This window comes from Chlorocebus sabaeus, chromosome 26 (assembly GCF_047675955.1).
Source record: "Chlorocebus sabaeus isolate Y175 chromosome 26, mChlSab1.0.hap1, whole genome shotgun sequence".
Taxonomy (NCBI): Eukaryota; Metazoa; Chordata; class Mammalia; order Primates; family Cercopithecidae; genus Chlorocebus; species Chlorocebus sabaeus.
The window spans coordinates 53,358,587-53,378,415 of record NC_132929.1 but is presented as its reverse complement, the minus strand read 5'-3'; the positions used below and the strand labels follow the sequence as shown (position 1 = coordinate 53,378,415).

At 37.3% G+C, this 19,829-nt stretch overlaps 1 protein-coding gene across 8 annotated transcripts in view; it reads left to right on the top strand.

Moving 5' to 3' along the window:
• The window catches only part of PEAK1 (pseudopodium enriched atypical kinase 1), a 302,147-nt gene that overhangs the window by 117,874 nt on the left and 164,444 nt on the right, over nucleotides 1-19,829 (top strand). The window lies entirely within an intron of this gene.

Here is a 19,829-nt window from a genome sequence, read left to right as displayed (position 1 = left end):
TTAACTGGCCTTTTAACTGAAGTAAAATTGATGGGAAAAGCATGAAGTTATGGAGAGTTTGGAATTGGGATGCCTTTGGTTGACTGTGATTATCATAATGTATTTCAACCTTGAAACTGAGCCCTGGATGACAGAGGAAAGCAGCTGAGACATAAGAAAATGCCAGAGACAAAACCTTCAGCCAGTCTATAAAAGGAATGATTAGGCAGTTCAAAATGTAAATGCCAAATTTTATCACACAGCTATTTCCTGGGATTTTAAATGGTTATAACTATTCTTTCTCTGGAACTAGAAATACACTTTAATTCTGAATGGCATAGGAAAGTCTCCTGCGTCTACTATGAGCCTTTTTCTAGTTGCCTTATCCAGGAAATAGTGTATGCAGGTGAACCAAATAATTTCTGAAAAACAATGGAAGTGTTATAAGAGTGAAAGGACAAAAGTGTTCTCAGAATTTCCATAGTTATGTCCAAAGGAGAGTTTAGAACTTGAATTGTTTAAAGTCTTACTGAGTCCTTTAAAGTCTTAGTCCTTTAAACTCTTCCTGACTCTTAGTCCTTTAAACTCTTCCTGACTAGTTTCTCTTCCTCCATCATCTTTCTTAATATACTTTTAAAAATTCAGGACCAAAAAGAGACATAACTAAGCAAAAATGCATGTTAACTGCCATTACAAGGAGAGCAAAATGGGTGGTGCCATATGTACTAATCTTTTCTAGTAAGAATAACCTACAGCGTATATAAAATCATGGTGTTATATGTCTAAGTACCTTTCATGTTCTGAAATTCTTGCCGAGACCCTAATCTATTATTAAAAGTAATGGCAAAAACCACAATGGGTTCTACGCTAACCTAATAGTCAGCCCTACATGTCTGTGGGTTTCATATCTGTGGATTCAACAAACCACAGATTAAAAAGTTTGAAAATAAAAAATAGCAGTACAGTAATAAAAATAACACAAATAGAAATACAGTATCACAACTATTTACATAGCAAGTAATCCAGAGATGATTTAAAGTATACGAGAAGATGTGCACAAGTTATATAAAATACTATGGCATTTTATATAAGGGGCTTGATCATCTGCAGATTTTAGTGTTCACAGGGGTCCTGGAACCAATCCCCGACAGATAATGAGAGATAACCATAGCACGCCCTCCCTGTGTCCTACTCATTCTCTATTTTATTCCACCCTATCCACCAGTCAGATTAATTTCCAAAAAACTCCATCGTAATTATCTCTTCTTTTGCCCTGGTCAGGAACTTTTAGTGGCTCCTCATTACATATGTAATTCAATCTGAGCTCTGGTTCTCTAAATACCTTTCTACCCCTCTTTATAGACCTTCCCCTCTGGCCAATTTTATTCCCTTAATATCCTTTAGCTGCTGTGTGGACTTTCAATTGTTCCATGCCCCTAATAAAATTTTATCAAGCGACTTAATTTCTCTGGTCTTTTGTTTCCTTGTTGTTATATGGAGGACAGTGGATTTAATGGCCATTATATTTGTTTAGTGATTTCTAATTTATTTCTAATTTTTCCATATATTGCTATTTCCTTCCTTCCTTCCTTCCTTTCTTCCTTCCTTCCTCTCTCTTTTTTTTTTTTTTTGAAACAGGGTCTTGCTCTGTTGTCCAGGCTAGAGTGCAGTGGTGCAATCTCAGCTCACTATAGCCTCGACCTCCTGGGCTCAAGAGATCCTCCCACCTCAGCCTCCCGAAAAGCTGGGACCACAGGCACACACAAAGATGCCTGACTAATTTTGTTTACCTTTTGTAGAGATGAGGTCTCACTCTGTTGCCCAGGCTGCACTTCATCTTTGTGCCCTTTACAGTAGTGCGTGCAGGAATGATCCACATTGTACAGATAGGAAACCTCAAGTCCAAGTAGGCTAGGTGATTTGTATATGAAAGTTGTTCTAAAACTTTTTAGTCTCAGGAAGTACCATTTACAGTAGCACTCCCAAAGATGAAATATTTAGGTATAAATCTAAGAAAATGTATATAGGATCGGCTGGGCACGGTGGCTCACGCCTGTAATCCCAGCACTTTGGGAGGCCAAGGCGGGCGAATCATGAGGTCAGGAGATCGAGACCATACTGGCTAACACAGTGAAACACCGTCTCTACTAAAAATACAAAAAAATTAACTGGACACAGTGGCGGGCACCTGTAGTCCCAGCTACTAGGGGGGCTGAGGCAGGAGAATGGTGTGAACCCAGGAGGCAGAGCTTGCAATGAACCAAGATTGTGCTACCAATGCACTCCAGCCTGGGCGACAGAGCGAGACTCCGCCTCAGAAAAAAAAATAAAAGAGAGAAAGAAAATGTGTATAGGATCTACGGTTAGAAACTATAAAGCACTGATAAAAAATATACATACAAATATCTATAGGTGGAAAACTACAAGGCACTAATCAAACAAGATCTAAAGAAATGGAGAGAGATTCTGTGTTCATGGATTGAAATAATATTGTTGTGATGTCAGTTCTTTCCCATTTGATCTATAGACTTGACACAGTCCCAAATCAAAATCCCAGCAAGCTATTTCATAGATGTCAACAAACGGATTCTAAAGCTTATAAGGAAAGCCAAAGACCTAGTATAGTCAATGGAATACTGAAGAAAATTGGCAAAGTTGTAGTACTCACACTACCAGGTTTCAAGGCTTACTATAAGGCCATGGTAATCAAGATACTATTGTGTTGGTGAAAGAATAGACACATAGATTAATAGAACAGGATGGAGTGTCTAAGATAAATTCACACGAATATAGTCAACTGATTTTTAACAAAAGATGGTATTTTCAATAAATGGTGCTGGAACAATTGGATGTCCATACCCAAAACTGAACCAAGACACAGGCCTTATAATTTATGCAATAATTAACTCAAAATGGAGCATAGACCTAAATATGCCACATGAAACTTATTGAGGAAAACATATATGATACTCAGTTTGGTGGTAAATTTTAAAATACAACATCAGTATGATACATGAAAGAAAAATGTTAAGTTGTGACTTAGTTAAAATTTAAAACTTCTGTGAAATACTCTATTAAGAGAATGGAAAGACAAGCTATAAATGGGGAGAAAATATTTGTAAAACACATATATAACACTTGAATCCAGAATATACAAAGAACTCTTAAAACTCAACAATAAGAAAATCACCCAATTTAAAAATGGGCAGAAGATCTGAAGGGATACCCCATCAAGGAAAATAAGCAGGTGGCAAAATTAGCACTTAAAAAGATGGTCAATGTTGTATGTCGTTAGAGAATTGCAAATTAAAATAATAATGTGGTACTACTACTCACCAATTGGCTGAAATTCAAAACACTGACCAAATTCTGGCGAGGATGTGGTATAACAGGAACTCTCATTCATTGCTTGTGAGAATGTAAAATGTTACAGCCACTTTGGAAAGCAGGCAGTTTCTTACAAAACTAAACATGATCATACCATGCAAATCAGCAGTTATGCCCTTAGGTATTTACCCAACTAATCTGAAAACTTCTATTCACACAAGACCTGTACACAAACATTTATAGCAGCTTTATTTATAATTACCAAAACTGGAAGCATCCAATATGTCCTTCAGTAGGTACATGGGTAAACTGTGGTACATTCATATAGCAAAATATTAATCAGTACTAAAAAGAAATGAGCTATGAAATCATGAAAAGACATGGATGAATCTTAAATGCACATTGCCAAGTTAGAGAGATCAGCCTGAAAATGCACTGTGAGTCCAGTTATATGACATTCTAACAAAGGCAAAATTAGAGAGTTGGTAAAAATATCAGTGGTTGCCAGGGACTCGGGAGCAAGGAGATGAGGAGAAAGTTGAATAGGTGAAGAACTAGGACTTTTTTAGGGTGATAAGTATGATGTTATGGTGATGAATATAAGATACTAGGCATTTGTCAAAACCCAGAGAACTTTATAGCAGAAAGAGTGGATCTTAACGTGTACAAATTTTTGAAAACTCATTTAGGAGGTCAGAGATTCCAGGATGGAATGCAAAATGTGGCAAAGAGTCTAAATATATTATAAATGTATCTAATAATCTCACTGAAGGGAGTGAAGAAACAAGTTGCTAATCTAAGTAACTTTGGAAATGAGTGGCATCTGTATGACTGTTTAGTCTTACTGTACTTACTTTAAGCTAAAGGAACTATCCATAAGCCTGGTACTCTATTGATGAAGTTCTGTCCCATGGGGAAGAAGGTATGGGTTAATAATGTTGAAACTACCATGCATGTATACTGGAATTGAACAATTAAGAAAATGGGTCGCAGTTGTTAGAAGCCAGGTTTTTCACTGTTGTAGTGTTGGTTACAGGTAAGCAATGAGAGGCTAAAATGATCCGTGTGGTAATGGATTCAAGTTGGATACATTGATATGAACTCATTTAGCTTAATTTGTAGATACAGATGGTTGCATATGGAAATGTTTATAGATATATGTATATGCACAGGTTAGGGTACATATTTACAATGTACACTAAATCAATGTGTAGTAGAAGCAATGAAACTCCAGTAGCAATTGTCATACCTAGTCCTCAGATCTTGAGGAGTAGGAGTCAGGAGTCAGGGTTATCTGGTGTTAGGAATCAGGATTCCTTGGAGAAGTGGCTGATTCTAACCCTGGGATAGGAAATATACAAGATCTATGGAGCCTCTGTAGTGACAGAAAATAAGAAAGGACTCAAAAACAACAACAACAACAACAACAACAACAAGACACAATGATAGAGTATGTCAGGGGGACACAGGAGCCAACTGAAAGTTCTCCAATGACCAAAGCTGGAACAGTTTGAGCAACAAAATAAAAGTATTGTTGGATCATAATCCAATGTATAAAGTAAATATCTATGAACCCTTACTGATATAAACAAATGGTTGATGTTGACCTTGGGAGGGAATAGATAAATCTCCCTTGCAAAAGAATTTCAAATGATTTACTTAGATATTCCACCCTCAAGGGAGTAGGGGCATAACTCTCCACTCCTTATGTTAGGCTGTTGATAGTGACTTTTCTTCAATGAGTGCAGTACAGAAAGGGTAACATTACAATAGAGAAACCTGATAAACTCTACCTCAAGGCAGATGATCAGGGTCAGCATCAACAGAGATGTCATGCATCCTTGATTTGTTATGATATGATATGATGAAGATGACACTTTACCTGTGTGGTTTTTCTCCCAAAAACACATTGTCCTAGTCTAATGAGAGATCAAATCACAATTTTACAAAACGTATGACTAGTAATCTTCAGAACTGTCAAGGTCATCATAATGGGTTGAATGATGATCCCCGCTCCCATAAAAGATTATGTCCACATCCTAACTTCTAGAACTTGTGAATGTGATCTTATTTGTAAAAAGTGCCTCTGCAGATGTCTTTACATTAAGGATTTTGAGATGATGATCATCCTGGATTATCTGTGGGGCTCTAAATCCAATGAGGCATGTCCTTGTAAGACACAGAAGGTTATAGGCAGAGGAGAAAGCCATGTGAAGACAGGCAGAGATTAGAATGATATAGGCACAAGCATAGGGATCCGTACAGCCACTAGAAGAAGTGTCAAGGAGTGATTCTTCCCTAGAGACTTCTAAGAGAGTGCAGCCCTGCTCATTACTTGATTTTTTTATTTCTTGTCTCTAGAATCATATAAAAATAAATAAATTTCTGATCACCTGTAGTCAGCAGTTCAAGACCAACCTGGCCAACATGGCAAAACCCCATCTCTACTAAAAAATACAAAAATAAACTGGGCGTGGTGGCACGTGCCTGTAATCTCAGCTACTCGGGAGGCTGAGGCAGGAGAATCGCTTGAACCTGGAAGGCGGAGGTTGCAGTGAGCTAAACTTGCACCACTGCACTCCAGCCTGGGTGAGAGAGGGAGATACTATCTCAAAAAAATAAATAAAATAAATAAATTTGCTGTTTTTTTAAGCCATCAAATTTATGGAAATTTGTTATAGCAGCCACAGCAAACAAATACACTCATCAAAAACAAGGAAGGCCTAAGAAACTGTCACAACCAAGACTAGCCTAAGGAGAATAAATATAATGTGATGCCCTAGATAGGACCCTGAAACAGAAAAAGGACATTAAGGAAAAACTGAAGATACCTGAGTAAAATACGGACTTTAGTTAATAATGTATTTATATTGTTTCATTAATTGTGACAAAGGTATCATACTAGTGTAAAATGTTCATAATTGGAGAAACTGGGTGTAGGACACATGGGAACTCTATGTATTATCTTCACAATTTGTCTATACATCTAAAACTGCTCTAAAATGAAAGGTGTATTGTTTTAAAAAAGAATGAAAAGGAATAGATATCTGTCCTGGGAATAACATGAAACCAGAATATTCCACCCCTCAAAAACAAGGGTTTTCTTTCTTTGGCAATTATCTGTTGGAGGAAGCCTGCCTACTAACAGTATTCCTTTCTTCCTCAAACATCCTGTAGTCAACCTTGCTGTTCAAGGCAGATGAGACCACTGGGAAAACAGACCTCTTCAGCTACAGCAGAAATCAGTGCAATTATTCATTCTAAACAAATTAGCCCTTTGGCTTTCATACTACTGGCCTTCCTTCCTGAAAAATTCAGTCTAAAAGTTTTAAGACAGGGCCCAGGAAGGTGTATGTGCTAGGGTTTCTTGGACAATGGCTAATTCTAGGGCTGGGACAGGGAAAGCATAGGACGAGATGTGCTGGACACATCTCCCTGTACCTGAAAGTAAAGTAGAGCTCGAAGAATGAGGGGATTATATCTAAAGGATGCAGAAGCCACCTTGAAGGGGCACTCACTGGCCAATTCTTGAACAGTTTGAGCATCAGACTAAATAGTCATGCTATCAAATCATAGCTCCTTGAATAAAATAGGAACTCATGAGACCATAGTGATCTAATAAATTAGTGGGGAGAAGAAAAGGAATAATGGAACTGGAAAGATCACCATTTGCAAACTATTGTAATCAGTGATCTTTCTTAATTCCATGATTCCTAGCTGATAGGATGCAGTGAGGAACACAGCAGCATTTCTTTGACACTTCTTTCAAAAATGCATAACTGAAATCTAATTTTGAAGAAAAGAGAATTCCAAATTGAGAGACTTTCTACAACATACCCAACATGTAACCTTCAAATTTATAAAGATTATGAAAGTCAAGGAAAAACGTTAGAACTATTCCAGATTTAAAGAGACTAGACAAACTTGATGATTAAATGCAACTCGTAATACTCTATTGGATGCCTTTGCTACAAAAGACATTAGTGGAATAATTGGTGAAACTTCACAGACTAGTAATGTATCATTGTTAATTTGTCAATTTTGATGGTCGTATTATGGTTATTTGGGAGAATATTTTTAGGGGAATTATGAACAAGTTATTAGGGATGATGGGACATAATGGCAGCAACTTTCAAATTGAGGAAAAAACTATTCTTGAACTTTCCTGTTTGAAATTATTTTTAAAATTAATTTTTAAAGCTTTCAATAAAAGCCATTGTGAGTTGAGTGGATAAGAGGATAAATTCATTAAGAATACTTCTGATCAATGAAATATCTCCAGACCTGGAAGAAAATTCAAGCTATTAAAGGGAAATACTGATGATAAAAAATCAATTCTAGAAGAAAGAGATTGTGGAAAGAATTCTTGTAAGAAAAAATCTTATAAATAACCTTGGAAACTTTATATTGGATGAAATTTGGTAGTTACTGCTTTTTGTTGACCCGTTGCATTGCCAAGTGTGGGAGTGGAAGTTTAGCATCCAGCTGGGTCTCACAGGGATTAGAGGGCAGAGAGCCAACTAGCACCACGTTGTACCCACACGTGTATATGGTGGTGCTAGTTGGCCTTCTCCCCACCTAGGCACCTCTGCCTAGGTGCTGCTTGATGGGGTGGAAATTTAGCTACTGCTAGGCACTGGTAACGCTAGGGAAACAGAGGAGGGACAGTTTTTTAGAGGTGTAGAAGGAACTTGATTTTGTACGTTAACTTAGGAGAACCTGTCAGAGATGAGGAAAAGAAAATTATACAACAGAATTTATAGAATAAACCCAACTGTACCATTTTCCTACCCCTAAACTGTGATCCTTGACATCTCAAGGCATGTGGACTCTATGAATTAAGAGTTTTAGAAAGGATAATCTTTAAAGGACCATTTGACTTATTATATTTCATCCAGCAATTTGAGTCTAGATAAGAAATGTGATAAGAGATAGTTGTGTCTCCTCAAAGTTGGAATTAAGGATACCAAACAAAAGAAGCTACAGGACATGTTTTTCATTAATAATAAAGATCAAAGGGCAGATTATTTGCTGTGACTTGACCTAAAATACTGTGACATTGTTTGTTTTGTTTTGTTTTTTTTGAGGCGGAGTCTCACTCTGTCGCCCAGGCTGGAGTGCAGTGATGCCATCTTGGCTCACCGCAACATCTGCCTCCCAGGTTCAAGCGATTCTCTTGCCTCAGCCTCCTGAGTAGTTAGGATTACAGGTGCATGCCACCACGCCCAGCTAATTTTTGTATTTTTAGTAGAAACAGGGTTTCACCAGATTTCACATGCTTACAGATTTTAAAGAGTTGTAGAAACATCTTATTGCACTAAGAGAAATTGCCCCATGAGAAATATTTTCATCTGCTTGACCAGCACTATTGATGAGGTGATTGAATTCCTCCAAGGAGGACAAGCTGTTACATCAACTGAAGTGACACATGCTTTGGGGAAGAGGCAGTCACAGGTGTTAGTAACATATACTTTGCCAACACAAATTTATAAGAAGATTCATTTTAAAAAATTTTCAGCTTGGAGTGAGTTTGAAATAAAAATATTTTACTTCTCTTACTATCAGAGGCAGTGAAAACATTGATTTTAAAGTAGCTGCTATGAAATACATGCTTTTTTTCTGTGAATGGCAATAGTACTTCCTCAGAGTATGTATCAAGTCAGCTGCTTCAGGGAGCATTTCACATTCTCTGTGTATCCTGAGACCTCATTTTAGCAAATACAAGTCATCTAAACTCTTCCCAATTCAATTTGATATCCTAACTGGGAATGATGGTGGAGCATAGTCAGAACCTTTCAGATCTGCATATTTTACAGCTGATTACTTCTGATTAAGTCCAATTTTTGTCATTTTAGACTAAACGGGAATTTTGATCTCTGATGTCATAATGTGACAGTGATTGATCTCCTGGGGGCATTCTCTATGTTGTAGTACTTTGTGCTTTGGGCCAAAGTTCTGTGTGTGTGCTCTTCCCTCCTTTGTCTCGTGCTCTCCCTATATCCCTTTCTTCATTTTTAGTATTTTCTTCATTTTTCAATTTTAAAAGAAAAATATGGGCCTCTTTAAACATAAGACCTCCTAAGAACAATACTAGATCATAGTTAATAATCTGCGCTAGGATAAACTCATCGTCTACCATTTTATTTTATTTCAATTTTTAGAATTAGATACCTGCATTTTCCTTTTTTTTCAATTTCACATTTATTTTATTTTATTTATTTTTTGAGACAGAGTCTCGCTCTGTTGCCCAGGCTGGAGTGCAGTGGCATGATGTTGACTCACTTCAACCTCCACCTCCTGGGTTCAAGCAATTCTCCTGCCTCAGCCTCCTGAGTAGCTGGGATTACAGATCCCTGCCACCACACCTGGCTGATTTTTTATATTTTTAGTAGAGACTGGGTTTTACCATGTTGGCCAGGCTGGTCTCAAACTCGTCACCTCAAGTGATCTGCCCGCCTCGGCCTCCCAAAGTACTGGGATTACAGGCGTAAACCACTGCGCCTGGCCCCATTTATTTTTATTGATACATATTAGATGTACATAATTTCAGGGCACATGTAATAATTCAATATTCCAAATCTCCTTTACCATTTTAGGTAAGGGTAATTCATAAGCCAAAGAAGATAAAGCATCCTTACCTCTTTATTCCTTAGTGACTCATTTCCATTGTCTAGTTTGCTCTCTTGGTGCCTTTCTTTCCCCTCCTCTTTTTAGTTTTAATTGAAAGAAAATAAGGGGAATATTTTAAACAGCAGTGAATATTTAAATTAATATTTTCCTTTTCCATCTACAAAGTTAAATATTTGAAATAGCTCTTCATATTAAAATACCACTTACAGCTTTTAATTTTGGAAATGTCAGCACATTGACAAATCATTTATTGCTTATTCCAGGTATCCCACATTTTCTTTGTAGAACAAATATTCACTGTTGAAGCTTTATCTGATGAAGCTACATGTGCTGATAAAACAGGAAGAGAAACATTCTTCCTCCCTCGTTTATAAACAAAAATCTATGTAGCTGAAACTGGATGGCTATAGCTGTCAAACATAAGCTCATTCTTACAGTTGGGACATATTTTACTTCTTGTTGAAATAGATGTTCCACAACTATAAGATAAGAAGTCTGATCCACTGTGTGGAATTTTTCAGTTGATGCTGCCTTATGTAGTACTGTGTTGGAATTTACCGGCCTACAGTCTTGAGGTAGTATTTTGCATTAAGATGAGTCCATTTTCAGTATTAAATAATTCCATGGTAATCTACATGGGAAAGAGTTTCTGCTTAAATGAATCAGAGTATGATGAGGCTTTATTAATAAGGTTGAGATAGTTGAATATTTGGGAAGTGAGAGTTAATTTAAGAAACTTGAGAAAAGACCATGTTCTTCAAAGCATCTGTAGTCTCCAAATCTAGTAAAAGTGAAGATGACTTCTCACTGTAATAGTCTATAAGGATTTTTTTTTTGTTTTAAAATGTCTTTTTGTCTCTTCCTTAGTGTTGGCAACTGTTTTATGTTGTATATGCTCTGCTCATTTTAATATAACACTGTTATAAATGAAGACATACACGGCTTAATTAAAAACTTAGAGTAACAGGCCATCATAGTTATCGTTTATAGAACTAGTTCTGACTACCACTGTGGCCTGTGCGTATATATGAGCCATAAGGTCACCCTAAGTGGTACTTTTTATAAGCTTAGTCAAGGTTATTAAAGCCAAAGGAAAACTAATATTTAGTGCTTCTACTGTTTTATTTATTACTCGATTTAATTTAGAAGTACTTTAGGACCTTGACCTACTTCAGTGCCGTTCATTCATTGGTAGTAAATATTAATCGATGAATTGAGATTTGATGTCAGCTGTTCTGTATTAACCCATTTATTTTGTTTTTCATATTCTGCTTTTTAAATTGTATATATCATATCATTGCAATGAGAAACCAGATTTATGTTATAAAGCATTTTTTCCTTAATGAAGTGTAAATATCAGTTACAGTTAGTTTAGTTTCCTATAGTCATTAAAGAAAAAAGACCAAGTTCAAAAACTCATCTAACCATACATGTTATAATGTCCAGCATCTATACTAGGTTATTGATAGTGTTTAATTTTTAATGCATATTATTGGTATACCACATGCTCTATGCATACTACATAAGACTGCAAGTTTCCTTTCAGGACCTAAAAGGGCTGTTGTGTTTATAATGCATGTGTTTGTTTCATTTTGCACATTTCAGTGTGCACTCATATTGTTATATTTCCTTTATTCTCAGAACAAACCTGAGAAATAAATAAGCATTATCTTTTAGGTAAACCAAGGTTCAGGAAGATTGAATGTTTTGCCTAGACAAAAATTCAGACCTCTTGGTAACTTGTTAATGTTCTATCTGATACTCTACAAAGAGCAGTAAAATGGTATATTATTTCATAATAGTAGATGTCAAACTGCTGTATAAATCTTTATTTGCATAGCACTTATAATTTTTAAAATGCCTTTTATATTTAAAAGAAAATTATAAAAGCAGAGTTCTTGTGTTATATATTTACTGTAGTTTCCTTTATTAGACTCACACATTCAGTAGATACAAAGTACCTCTGTGTTCTAGGTACTGGATTGGTTGCTAAAGTACAAAGCCAATCTCAGCTTTCAAAGAGATCAGGCCAGCAAGACACTGTTGTCTTACCCAACAGATATGGACAGTGTGATATAGGTCAAGTTTGCTGAGGGCACTGGAAAAATGCTTTTGTTTCTCCTGTTTTGGGAGTAAATGTGTGACTGGCACTGTCCTTTTTCCTACCATGAATACAGAGGTAATGCCCATATCTACAGCAAACAGCTTTGAAGCAACAAATCAACACATTTAGCAAAAAGAAAGAGCCTTGGACTTGATGACCCCTTCAACCTCTGTACTAATCCTAGACTACCTACCTCTGGACATTTTGTGTGGGGGGAAATAAAGTAATGCTCTGTTTTTTAAAGTCATACATAAATCAGAGTTTCAATTAATTGTAGACAAATATTTTCTGTCTCTATATTTTTTACTTATAATGGACTTTTAGCATACAGTAGACTAGAGAATGATGTAACGAATCCACATCACCTAGTTGTAATATTAATCAATATTTAACTAACCTTTTCCATTCTTGCACTTTCTCTCTTAGTAATTATAACTATGTTAAAGTAACTCTGTAATAAAAGTGTGTGAAAATACTGTGGAAACACATGGAAGACAGTGACTAAACGTGGCCAGCATTGAAGGGTCTTCAAAGAGGAGGTAGCATTGGCAGAAACTTTAAGGTCAAGTAGAGAATGGAAAGAGTATTTCTAGTGGGAGGACTAACATGTACAAAAGGGTTTTTAAAAGCATGGTATATTCAAAGAAGGGGAAATAGATTACTGTGGCTGGAATATAGAGATTAACATGTATGAGTGTCAGTATATGATTCTAAAAAGATGGCTTGGTGCCAAATCATGAATGGACGTGTATATATCGTATCAAGAAATTTGGTGCTTATTACATAGGTACCAGGAAATGAAGAATATGATTAGTTTTGGGTTTTTAAAACAGAACAGTGACAGTAACATTTTTGGAGTATGGGATGAAGAGGGAAGGCAGTAAACTGGGCCAATGGTTCAAGTAATTAGAAAAGCATTTGGTGATAGCAATAGTGGTTTTAGGCAAGGGGAGATAAAATTAAGAGAGATTTCAGGGGAAGAATCAACATGATTTGGTGCCTGGCAAGGATGTGGAAAAGGGAGATAGTCGTAGAATGACTTGAGTAGATATGATGATGCTAGGAAAGTAATACAGCAGAAGACTGGTTTGGAATAAGGGCATATGATGAGCTTAGTATTTTAAGTTTGAAGTGCTGATAGGTCATTCAGGTAGAATATTCATTGTGCCAAGTGGAAATATAGAACTGGACCATGAGAGAATCTCACACTAGGGAGTTCTATAACTTGCCTTTCCTGCTAAATATGTCATACGTCACAAGTTCATATATATATAAGACTATATATATGTAAGTATTCATATACATACATGTACATACACAAGTTAATCCTTATTATTCACTAATTGCATATTTGCAAATTGGCCCACTTCCTAAAGTTTATTTGTAATCCCTAAATCAGTACTTGCGGTGTTTTTGTAATAATTTGCAGGTATGCTTGCAGTGGTAAAAAAAATTTGAGTCACCTGATGTGCAGATTCTCAGCTGTAGTTGAACAAGGTGATACTCTAGATACTCTGCCTTCATTTTGGTTCTTATACTGTAAACAAGCATCCCTTTTGCAGTCTACTTAATGCCACACTTTTCACATTTTCTGTGCTTTTTTTGAGTAATTTTGCTTTTTTAAGCAAATGGCCCCCAGTGTTGTGCCAAAGTGCTGTGTAACATTCCTAAGTGCAAGAAAGCTGTGATATATCTATACAAGAAATATGTATGTTAGGTAAGCTTCTCTCAATCATGAGTTATGCTTTCAGCCATTATTTCAGTGTTAATGAGTAAATATATATTAAGTAAGATGTCTTTAAACAGAAATACAGATAAAACAAGGTTATGTATTGGCTGGTTGATGAAAATGTTGTGACCAGAGGCTCCTAGAAACCTAACCATCTTTCCTGTTTCCCCTAGAAGCAATGGTTCAGTGTTCAGTAACTCAGTGTTTGTGGCAATTTAATAGACCATAACTACCACAGATAACAAGAATCAATGTGTGTGTGTGCATGTGTAGAAAATTTGCTACTCTTTTATAAATAACCCTTATATTTGTACAATGTAAGCATTAGTCCCAATTTATGCTTGAATTTTATTTTTATTTTTATTTTTTTGAGACAGAGTGTTGCTTTGTCACCCAGGCTGGTATGCAGTGGCACAATCTCGGCTCACTACAAGCTCCGCCTCCTGGGTTCACACCATTCTCCTGCCTCAGCCTCCTGAGTAGATGGGACTACAGGCACCTGCCAACCCACCGGGCTAATTTTTGTATTTTTAGTAGAGACGGGGTTTCACCGTGTTAGCCAGGATGGTCTCAATCTCCTGACCTCATGATCCGCCCGCCTCGACCTCCCAAAGTGCTGGGATTACAGGCGTGAGCCACCGCGCCTGGCCATAAGTGTCTTTTTTAGTGAAAAATAAATGCATACAAGATGAAAACAGTTTGCTATTTTAGATCAGATGGATGATTCTATATTCCTTAAGTCGGAAGGTTTTTCATAAAATGGAATATTGAAGAAGTACATGTGACATTGACTGAGAGCATTTAAATGATCACCTATAGCACACTTGAGCATAATGTGGTTGTCAGCATCATATTGGTGGACCGCCAGTTTCTTTTATGGTTGATGTTATTCTCTTTAGCAAGCTTGCAACATTATCAGTCCCTTTTCTCTTAAAGAAATTTATTTTATAATAGTGTTTATGTGTGAGGAGATTTCATAATCGAAGACTAGTGTGTGTATGCATTCATATCTGTCAATTTGCTTGAATATGACAGCTCAAAAGCATTTTTTAACCTTTCATTCACAAATGTTGATTCATATCAGTAGGGGTGTTTTAAAATGACAGGTATTATGTGAGAATGAGAATTACCCATACTTTCTGACATATCAGTGTTATGTTGAAGATTAACATTCAGCTTTGTATCTCACATTTTATTGTCTGCAAATCTGAAAGCAGGGAATTGGCATTTACAAAGTCAAGGACAAGCCAACATACAACCCCATGCATTGACTGTTATACTTCAAAGTGATTCTGTGCTTGTTGACATATGTCTGTTTCCTAATCATCATCTTCCTTGGTATAGAAAATATGCCTTTGTTATTGTCTTATATGGCTATATAGTTAAATGCTTAAAATAAAAATAATATAGACCTACATTTAGAGATTCTTCAGTTTGGGGTGGCTGATTTATTTGTGCTGCTTATGTTTCTGACTTGATCTTCTTCTGACTGATTCTGTAGGCTTCTAACTAAGGTATTAGGGTGAATGCTTTCTGTCTTTACTGCAAACAGTAGATTTTATGTCATCAAGAGTAGTTATCCAGCCTGGGTAACAAGGCAACACCCCATCTCTACAAAAAAAAAAAAAAAAAAAAAGGAAAGAAAAGAATTAGTCAGGCATGGCAGTATGCACCTGTAATCCCAGCTACCAGAGAGGCTGAGGTGGGAGGGTTGCTTGAGCCTGAGAGGTGGAGGCTGCAGTCATCCATGATCATGCCACTGCACTCCAGTCTGCCAGTCTGGGCAACTGAGTGAAAAAAAGCAAAAGGAGAAGGAGAAGAGAAGGAGAAAGGAGGCTTATGCCTGTAATCCCAGCACTTTGGGAGGCTGAAGCGGGTATATCACTTCAGGTCAGAAATTTGAGACCAGCCTGGCCAACATGGTGAAACCCTGTCTCTACTAAAAATATAAAATTAGCCAGGCACAGTGGTTCATGCCTGTAATCCAAGCACTTTGGGAGACCAAGACAGGTGGATCACTTGACGTCAGGAGTTTGAGACCAGCCAACATGATGAAACCCCATCTTTACTGAAAATACAAAAATTAGCTGGGCATGGTGCTGGGCACCTGTAATCCCAGCTACTCTGGAGGCTGAGCTAGGAGAATTGCTTGAACCCAGGAAATGGAGGCTGTAGTGAGCCAAGATTGTGCACTGCACTGCAGCCTGGGCGACAGAGTAAGACTGCATCTCAAAACAAAATTAGTTGGGTGTGATGCCAGGCTCCTGTAATCCCAGCTACTGGGGAAGCTGAGGCAGGAAAACTGCTTGAGCCTGGGAGGCAGAGGTTGCAATGAGCTGAATCATGCCACTGCCCTTTAGCCTGGGCAACAGAATGTGACTCTGTCTCAAAAAAAAAAAAAAAGTAATTATAACAGCATCTTTTTCTCCTTATTTTTGGTAGATGACCTTAATATTCACTCTTCACATGGAAATAATTCATAGATTTATTCTTCCGCACTATGACTAGTGTATTATTTTAAGTGTTTTGATTTTTTTTTTTTTTTTGAGACGGAGTCTTGCTCTGTCGCCCAGGCTGGAGTGCAGTGGCCGGATCTCAGCTCACTGCAAGCTCCGCCTCCCGGGTTTACGCCATTCTCCTGCCTCAGCCTCCCGAGTAGCTGGGACTACAGGCGCCCACCACCTCGCCCGGCTAGTTTTTTGTATTTTTTTTTAGTAGAGACGGGGTTTCACCGGGTTAGCCAGGATGGTCTCGATCTCCTGACCTCGTGATCCGCCCGTTGTTTTTTTTTTTTTTGAGACAGAGTCTGACTCTCTCACCCAGGCTGGAGTGCACGATCTCGGCTCACTGTAACCTTCGCCTCCTGGGTTCAAGCAGTTCTCTCTGCCTCAGCCTTCTGAGTAGCTGGGATTATAGGCTCCCACCCCCATGCCCCACTAATTTTTGTATTTTTAGTAGAGATGGGATTTCACCATGTTGGCCAGGCTGGACTGGAACTCCTGACCACAGGTGATCCACCAGCCTTGGCCTCCCAAAGTGCTGGGATTACAGGCATGAGGCACTGTATCTGGTCGTGTATTTAAGGATTAATGCTTTTTAATTATATTGCATTTAGAAAGCAAAGTATTTGCAGTTGAAATCCTCTGTGAATTTAACATCAAGCATACTATATTTTCACTTTCCCTGCTTACTTGGAGCAACCTAATGTTCTAGTATTAAAGACTGTTTTGTAAGATTAATCAGCCCTTGATCTAATTGAAAGAGTCTTATGTTACCTTATTCCAATTTCAATAAACTATTAGGCAATATAGAGATGTGTTATAATTTGAGAGTTTTGTGTAAAGTTCTTTGGTAAGTGCTAATTCAGTGGGAATACTTTCTTAAATCTATAAGGATGCAGGGAAGTGACTAAAAGATGAAAATATTTCTCTAGTGTATCTCTAATGGAAGTACAGGATAGTACCTAAATGTCACCTTTGCCATATGGTTTCAGAAAAAAATACTTGAGGGTCTTTGGTGAATTATTGATTGTAGTATGTAAGCCTCTTTTTTTTTTTTTGAAATGGATCTAGGCTCACTGCAAGCTACGCCTCTCAGGTTCACGTCATTCTCCTGTCTCAGCCTCCCGAGTAGCTGGGACTACAGGTGCCTGGCACCACTCCCAGCTAATTTTTTGTATTTTTAGTAGAGACAGGGTTTCACTGTGTTAGCCAGGAGGGTCTCGATCTCCTGACCTCGTGATCCACCCGCCTCGGCCTTCCAAAGTGCTGGGATTACAGGCGTGAGCCACCGCGCCCGGCTACTTTTTTGTATTTTTAGTAGGGAGAAGGTTTCACCGTAGTCTCGATCTCCTGACTCATGATCTGCCCGCCTCGGCCTCCCAAAGTGCTGAGATTATAAGCGTGAGCCACCGCGCCCGGCCTCATTCAAATACTTTTATTTCTTCTCTTCAACAATCTGAACAGTTACTCCTTGGATCTGCCAGGTTAAGACATTTTCTCCAAGGAGACTTACTAAAATCCATTTAGTTTCCCTATTCACTGGTTTTATGTATATAAATTATATGCTGCTTTGTCATTAGTTTGCTTAGTTTTGTTAATATTCAGTTAAGTATCTCCTGAGTGCTTACTGCAATGATGTGTGAGCCTGGTGGTGTAGAGAAGTATGCTGTGGTCAGGGTTTCCAGAGAAAGTGATCTTGTACCTGAATAAGAATTTCCCATGTGTGGAAGGTAGGTAAAGATATACTGGCAAAGAGAACAGCGTGAGAATACATGGGATTGACAAATAGTTCAGTATGGCTGTGGTGCAATAAAGTGGGAGATAGGAAATAAAGCTGAAGAGATAGGTATGAGCCTGGTCATTGAGGACTTTATATGTCACACTTGGACATTTATTCTTTGAATAAGGGACTTTATTCTGTTAGTGCTGGGTTACTTTGAAGAGTTTGACATAATGAGGGTTTGATATATGATAGTGCTTGATGTGGCAAAATTTTATTTTTAATCAATCATGTTGGCAGAAGTATGTAAACAAATTTGAGGTAGGATAAAAGTAGAGATGGGGAGATGAGTTAGGTTACTGATCTGGTCATATTGAAAGATAACTTGGATTTGGATACTATTAATAGGGATGGATTTGAGGAAATAGACTTGGAAAGTGTTTAAAGTAGAAATCAGTAAGAATTGAAGATGACTGGTGAAGTGTGAGATGATTGCCAGACTTTTGGCTTAAGAAGTTAAGGGGCTGTGGTTCTGCTGTGACAGGGACTTTAAAAAGGAACAGATTTTAGGAAAAGATGAACAGCTCAGTTTGGGATATACTGAGTTTTTGCCTATAGTATCTTCAGTTAGAAACATCCAACAAACAACTGGATGTAGGAGTCTGAGGCCCAGGTGAAAGATCAGGATTAAGGGTATTCATTTGAGTTCCTCCCAGGACTGGGAGGAATACGGAAAATGTGAGTAGAGTGTGAAGTAGACAAAACCCTGAACCCTAGGAGGAATGGGAAAAAGAGGAACACAAAAAGGAAACTAGGAAGGAAAAACTCTTATGTCTTTGCCTAATTACTTTTAAAAGGAGGACAACTTTATCCTTTTTGAATAACTCTTTAAGCATTCTTGAATAGTAGGATATTATATAATGTTATGTAGTAGATAATAAATGTTTAAGTTTGCCACTTATTTTGTTTAGCTGGAAAACATTTCATTTACTTGGAAATTGTGTTTCTATATTTTATCCGTTTTCATTACTTAACAAATATTTTTTAATTCATATCATTTCATGAGCTGCTATGTACTAGGCACCGTGAAGTCTCCTATTCTGGTTTTGTTGTGAGAATTACTCTGACCCGAAGGCACTGATTTGCACTAAATTTTGCATGGTCAGTCTTATGTGGATTAATATGGTAGTTGAACATCCTCCTCTTCCTGAGTACAGTGTGGCCTTATTTAATCTTTTTCATCTCTCTGGGTCACTATTTCTTCATTTTTCTTAAGTCTGTTCATTTTTTAAAACTCAAGAACAGTGTCTACCAACAGGTTTTAGAGATCCACAGGGTACATGACTGGGTTTCATGACTCAGCTGAAATTGTATGCAAGATATGATGCATATATATACATTTTTATGAGGATGCAATTTATAGCTTCTTTTGGATTATCAAAGTTTTATATAACTCACCACTCACCTTCCACCCAAAAGGTTAAGAACTATAGGAACCAGAAGTATTTTTGTGTAATGTATTATAATAAACTACACTGTTTCATACAACCCCTGAATAGTGAAATTATCTTTAACAGAGGTATTGCTATTCTTTGAAAGTAATTTTTTGAAGTAAGGAACAAATTTATTTTAATGCACTATAATATATGTTTACTTTTTGGCTACTTAAGCCTATAATGTTTCTGTTATATTAACCAATTAAAATGCCTCCTAGTTATTTTATAGCTTAAAAACAAGTTCATCAAATAGAATAAGTAAGAGTTTGATTCTGCCTTATAGTGAATTAAAGAATGCTTAGTTTTAAAGAGTGATTCAAGTGCCCTTTATTATCTTCCCCAC